The sequence below is a fragment of the Carcharodon carcharias genome, chromosome 9, assembly GCF_017639515.1.
Source record: "Carcharodon carcharias isolate sCarCar2 chromosome 9, sCarCar2.pri, whole genome shotgun sequence".
Lineage (NCBI taxonomy): Eukaryota > Metazoa > Chordata > Chondrichthyes > Lamniformes > Lamnidae > Carcharodon > Carcharodon carcharias.
In genome coordinates, this window is record NC_054475.1 from 115639469 (window position 1) to 115645473 (window position 6005).

The window sequence follows — 6005 nt, forward strand, 5'->3', positions numbered from 1 at the left end:
AGTTAAGAAACATCTAGGACAGGAAACATTTGTGTGAGTGATTTAGAAAGCTGCAACAGTAGTTGTAATGTCCATTAGAGTAGCAATCAGGAAATTAGAAATGCAAGTAACAAGCGTAATACATGGGATTTTAATCTTCATCGAAACTGGGAAAACCAAATTTACTGTAATAGTATGGAGGGCAAGTTCATGAAATATACAAACAATTGTTTTCTAGATCAAATTGTCAAGGAACCAATTGGGAAACAGCTTATTTCAGAAAAGTAAAACACTGCAGATGCCGGAGCTCTGAAATAAAAATGGAAAATGCTGGAAATACTCAGCAAGTCTGACAGCATCTGCAGAGAGAGAAAAAAAGTTAATAGCCAGGATGTTCTGGTTGTCGGGCAGGGTTCAGCAGGGGCAAGCAGGAGCAGCCGCAAATCAAACCGCTGCCCGCGATCAGGATGCAACCACCATTTCACGCTGGCTGGCCAATTAACGGCCAGTCTGTGTGGGGGGTGGGGGGAGGAGGGTGAGTACAGAACTTTGCGCTTGCATGTGGGTGCACACAGTGAAAGCTCTTTCAAAAAATCCTTTAAAGAACAAAAGCTCCATGTCCAACTGCGCTAATGACAGAATTTAAAGATACATTAAACTTTGTGTTACCTGGCACTCTACCAAAGAACTGCAGCTTTTTGAAAATAAGTAATGAAAAACTTTAATATCCTGTCTCCTCATGTGACTCTGTTGCATGAGCAGGGACATGGTACAAATTAGTTTGAAATTTTTGTATTTTTTTTTAAATCAGTGATCAAAGCCTCATCCCACCCGTGCATGAGGTTTTGCAAAAATCCAAAGGCCGCTTGGCCTTTTTTACCGCCCGCCAACCTTAGTGTAAGGTTGGGCGGGCTGTGAAAAATTTAATTTAATTAAATCTTTAATGGCCTTAATAGGCCTGATAATTGTCGGCAGGAGCTTTGACTACTCCTGTGTGCACCCGCCGACCGAAATATCGCGTGACTGCCTGATTACATCAGGACGCTCACCCAAATTCATGGCACATAATTTTTCGCTTGTTCAGGTCAGATGCGCACCCGCCCAACGAGTGCAATATTCTGTCTAATATTTCAGGTCTGTAACCATTCATCAGAATGTTATTTTAGATCTAGTATTGTGCAATAAAAAAGGGTCAGTTAATAGCCTTTTATGAAAGAAGTCTCTAGGGATTAATGAACATAAAATTTTAGAATTTATATTGAGTTTGAAAGTATTTTCTGATTTTTACTCTGATGGACATTACAACTACTGTTGTGAGTTTCTAAATCACTCACACCAATGTTTCCTGCCCTAGATGTTTCTTAACTCCATCCAAACTGACGCTACATCTTAATTTATATCCAAAACCAGAGCCCCATATCTGAATAAAGCAAACTACATAGCAATGTTAGGTGAGTTGACTAAGGTAGATGCAAAACTAGATTAGAAGATATGATGGTAGATAAGCAATGGCAAACAATAAAAAAATTAATTGGTAATATCCATCCTTTAAAGAACAAAAACTCCATGTCCAACTGTGCTAATGACAGAATTTAAAGATACATTAAGCTTTGTGTTACGAAGCACTCTACCAACTGGAATTTGTGACTAAAATTTCTGATGTTCCCCTAATATGAAGCATTACTTTACCAACTGGAAGCTATTACAAAGTTATCTGGAACCCGTATCTGTATATTTTATACTTTAATTAATGTTTAATGTACTGTTCAAGATTAGAAATAAAAAGAACACTGTTCTTTACTCCCTGAATACTTGCATATTAATTCATGCTGCAAGTATTTCACTGTATTCCATTGGAAAATGGAACACTCAGTTAACTGGCATTTTTGATGATCCAGCACCACCCATTGTCACACATGCTGGATAATAAGGATTTTAGTGTATTATTACATTAAAGAAGAAGGCTTATGGTATTGCCAAAAAAGTAGTAAGTATGAGAATTGGGATGATTTTAGAATTCAGCAAATGATGACCAAGGAAGAGATAAAGAGAAAAGAAAATATGTTAACAAACGAGCAAGAGATATAAAAACAGATCGTAAAAGCTTTTACCTCACAGTTATGTAAAAGTGATGAGATTTGCAAAAATGAATGTATATCCCTTAGAGACAGAAACAGGAGAAATATAAAGAGGAACGAGGAAATAAGAGACTTTAAATGAATACTTTGCATCTGCCTTCACAGTAGAAGTCACAGAATACATACCAAGGGCCTAGTGAAAATGTGGAACTTGGGATCTTATCTTTTAGTAAAGAAATAGTACTAGAGTAATTCATAAGACTTAAAGTCAACAAATTCCCTGGACTTAATGGCCTGCATCCTAGGGTTTTAAAATAAGTAGCTACAAAGATAGTGGATGCTTTGATTTTGATCTTCCAGAATTCCCTAGGTTATGGAATATTTTCCATGGGTTGGAAAGTGACACAATATTTCAAGATAGGAGGGAAAGAGAAAACAAGGAAATTACAGAGCATTTAGCCTCATTTCATTAGTAAGGATAATACCAGAATTTACTATTAGGGACGTGGTAACAGGGCCCTTAGGGAATCATCTCCTTTAGAGAGGCAGGGTCCACATGGGTTTATGAAAGGGAAAAAAATGTTTGACAAATCTGTGAGTAGTTTGATAGTGGTATCTAGTAGGTTAAATATAGGTGCATATTTGAGTAATCAAAAGGCATTCATTTAGGTGCCATACAAGAGGTTATTACACAAAACTAGGGCTCTTGGGATTTTGTGGAAAAACATTAGCATGGATTGCGGATTAGTCAACGGGCAGGAAGAATAGAATAGGAATAAACGGGTCATTTTTGGTTTGGCAGGCTGTAATTAGTAGGGTAACGCAAGGATCAGTGCTTGAGCCCCGGCTATTTACAAGCTATATCAATGACTTAGATGAGGGAAACAAATGCAAAGTTTCCAAGTTCACTGATGATACAAAATGCAAAGTTAACTCTGAGGACAGCACAAAGAAGCTGGAAAGCAACATAAACAGGTTAAGTGAATGATCAAAGATATGGCAGATGTAATTTAATCAGGGGAAGTAAGGTATGCACTTTGGAAGGAAAAATAGAAAAACAGAATATTTTTTAAAAGGTAAGAGACTGGAAAATGCTGCTATTGGGAGGGACCTGGGTATCTTTGCATACAGGTTGCAAAAAGTTAACATGCAGGTACAGCAAGCAATTAGGAAAACTAATGGTATGTTTGCCTTTATTATAAAGGGATAAGTATAAGTATAAGAGTGAAGAAATCATGCCACAATTGTATAGGGCATTGGTGAGACTGTACCTGGCATACTGTGTACAGTTTTTGTCACTTTACCTAAGGAGGAATATACTTCTGTTAGGGAGGGGTGCAATAAAGGTTCACAAGACCTTCCTGGTATGAGGAAATTTTCCTATGAGGTGAGATTGGATAGACTGAGCTTATATTCCCTAGAATTTAGAAAAATACAAAGTGATCTCATTGAAACATATAAAATTCTTAAAGGACTTGATAGGGTAAATGATGGGAGGATCTCTTCCCTGGCTGGGCAGTCTTAGTATCACAGTCTCAGAATAAGGGGTGGATATTTCAGGCAAAGGTGATTTCTTCATAAATGTATTCACTCATAGGGCTGTGAATCCTTAGGATTTTCTACCCCAGAATTGCAGGTGCTCAGTCATCAAGTGTATTCAAAACAGAGATGATTTTGGAAATTGTTAGATATTAAGGGATTTGGGATAGATCAAGATGTGAAGTTCACATGGGAGATCAGCCAAGATCATATTGATTGGTGGAGCAGGCTCACAGTGCCTAGCAGCCTACTCCTATTTATATTCCTTATGTTCTTAATAACTCTCAATCCTTAGCAGCCATCGTAAGCTCGAAATCTTTTGCTCTTTCAAAAAAACATGACTACATGCAATCATATACCATCTTATTACATAGTTGAGACATCCTGAGGTATTTCACATGCACTGAATTTTAATGTGCATTATTACTCTGTGACCAAATGTAGAATTCAATTTCAATACAGCAAGGGCATACAGACAGCTAAGAATCTATTTCTCCTTTTGATGTTGGCTGAGGAGCAAATGTTGGCAAGGACACCAGGACTCTTCACTGAACATTGCCATGAAATCTTTTCTATCCACTAGAACTATGGTTGCCAGCTTTGCACGGGTGTATTTCTGGAGGTTTCAACACGTGAAACTATTTGTCCCATTTCCAAAATTTTTCTAATAAATTAAGATATTCAAGAAAAGGATAACTAGAAATATTAATGCCTCTACAATGTTTCTCCTGCATTGGTCATGGAAGTGCCCAGGAGATACACCTTCAATTCCTGAGAAGTTGGCAACTCTAACCTAAACAGGCAGATAGAGCATTGGTTTAAACATGCTAGCTGAAGGGCAGCATGCCTGACAATGCAGCGTATCCTCATTATGACACACAAGTGTTGATTGGAGTCCTGGTGTGGAGCAGGAAACTTAATTCTCTGACTCATCAGTGAGAATGTTATCAGTGAGAGCCAGGTTGGTCTCCACTGCCAATTCCTGTCTCTTTCTACAGCCTGCTCTGTGGATTCATTTTGAGGCCTGCTCGCTCTTCGTTCATGCAATCACAGCATGCAGCATTGCAAATGGCCCAAGAGAATGAAGGGGGTGAGAAACAAAACAGCTGAGACGAAAGGGAAGGGTTTTTTTTCCATATTTTTTCTTCATAAATGTAGGAGAAAAGAAGGCGACTATTCAGAGATGAAATAAAAAAGCGAAGGAAGGAAAAAAATAGAAATGAAGAATATGAATGAGAATGATGATCACTGTTTTGTGGACAACGGAGTAGAAATTGGTGTGTGGTGTGCTCATTTTTCAGGCATAGAACAGGTGCAAAGCATACGAATTTAGCAGTGTGATGATATGTGCTCAAACTGTACAATGACTGGACCCTCTGCTAAATCCATCAGGCTCACTTTTTAGGTACCATGAATGACTAATGCCTAGAACAGGTGATAGACCCCTTGATAATGTTAATTAGGGGCCTAATGCCTGATGAAGGACCCCTCTACAAATGCTGCTAACAATGAATGGGCATTGAGCCTGACCTGCTCAGGGTTCTCCCCTTTTGTCTGCCAACTATAGGGTAAATTGTCTTTAATTTTGACAAAACCAAGTGCTCCATTGACTCTACAGCTCTTGTGATGGTGCTTCAGCCCCACTCCCAGGACTTACCTAATGCTGATGAGACAAGCAATCCAACGTTGATGTTTCTTGTGAAGTGAATTGTCTGTGGAGGTGAAATTTGAGCCAGTTGTTTGCCTGAATATGTAGACAAGGCCTGATGACCAGTTCTTCGTCACCCTCTGGACTGCTGTTTGGGCATGAACTGCAAAACCAATCTGCCCGTTTGGCATTGGGGTAATTTGAACCAAATCCAGTAGGTGGGTGACATGGACAATTGGGTGGAACATTGATTTTACACCCCAACCACAATAGTACTCTTTGTTGTCTTCAATGGGAGTAGAGCTATTTGGGGAGGTTGTGGGTGAGTGTGGTGCAGAATCAACATTGCACCCGATCCCATCCCAATAGGCACGTTAGTTTATAATTTTCCCCACTGAGTCTGGGGCCAGCAAGGTAACTGGTTATATGGTAAATTAAGCAGCAATCTAACTCTCTATGATTGTGAAAATTGGTTGTGCCATTGCCTTAACACCAAAAAAAGTTCATACCTTTCACCAGCATCACTGTGATCCATCCCACAGCGGAGACCAATATTACAAGTTGCAAAGTTCTGAAAGCTGGGAAATGAAAGGCAGCTGAGATTATATCAATAAGAGATGGATCGTTTGGATGGATCGTGTTGATTGAATTCCCAAGCATGTGCACATGAAGTTCAAACATGCCAAGTGTTCTTCGTGGGCTGAGGAAACACTTTAAAGTTGTTTTAAAGCATAACCTGAGCTTTGATGCACAGCAGTCTG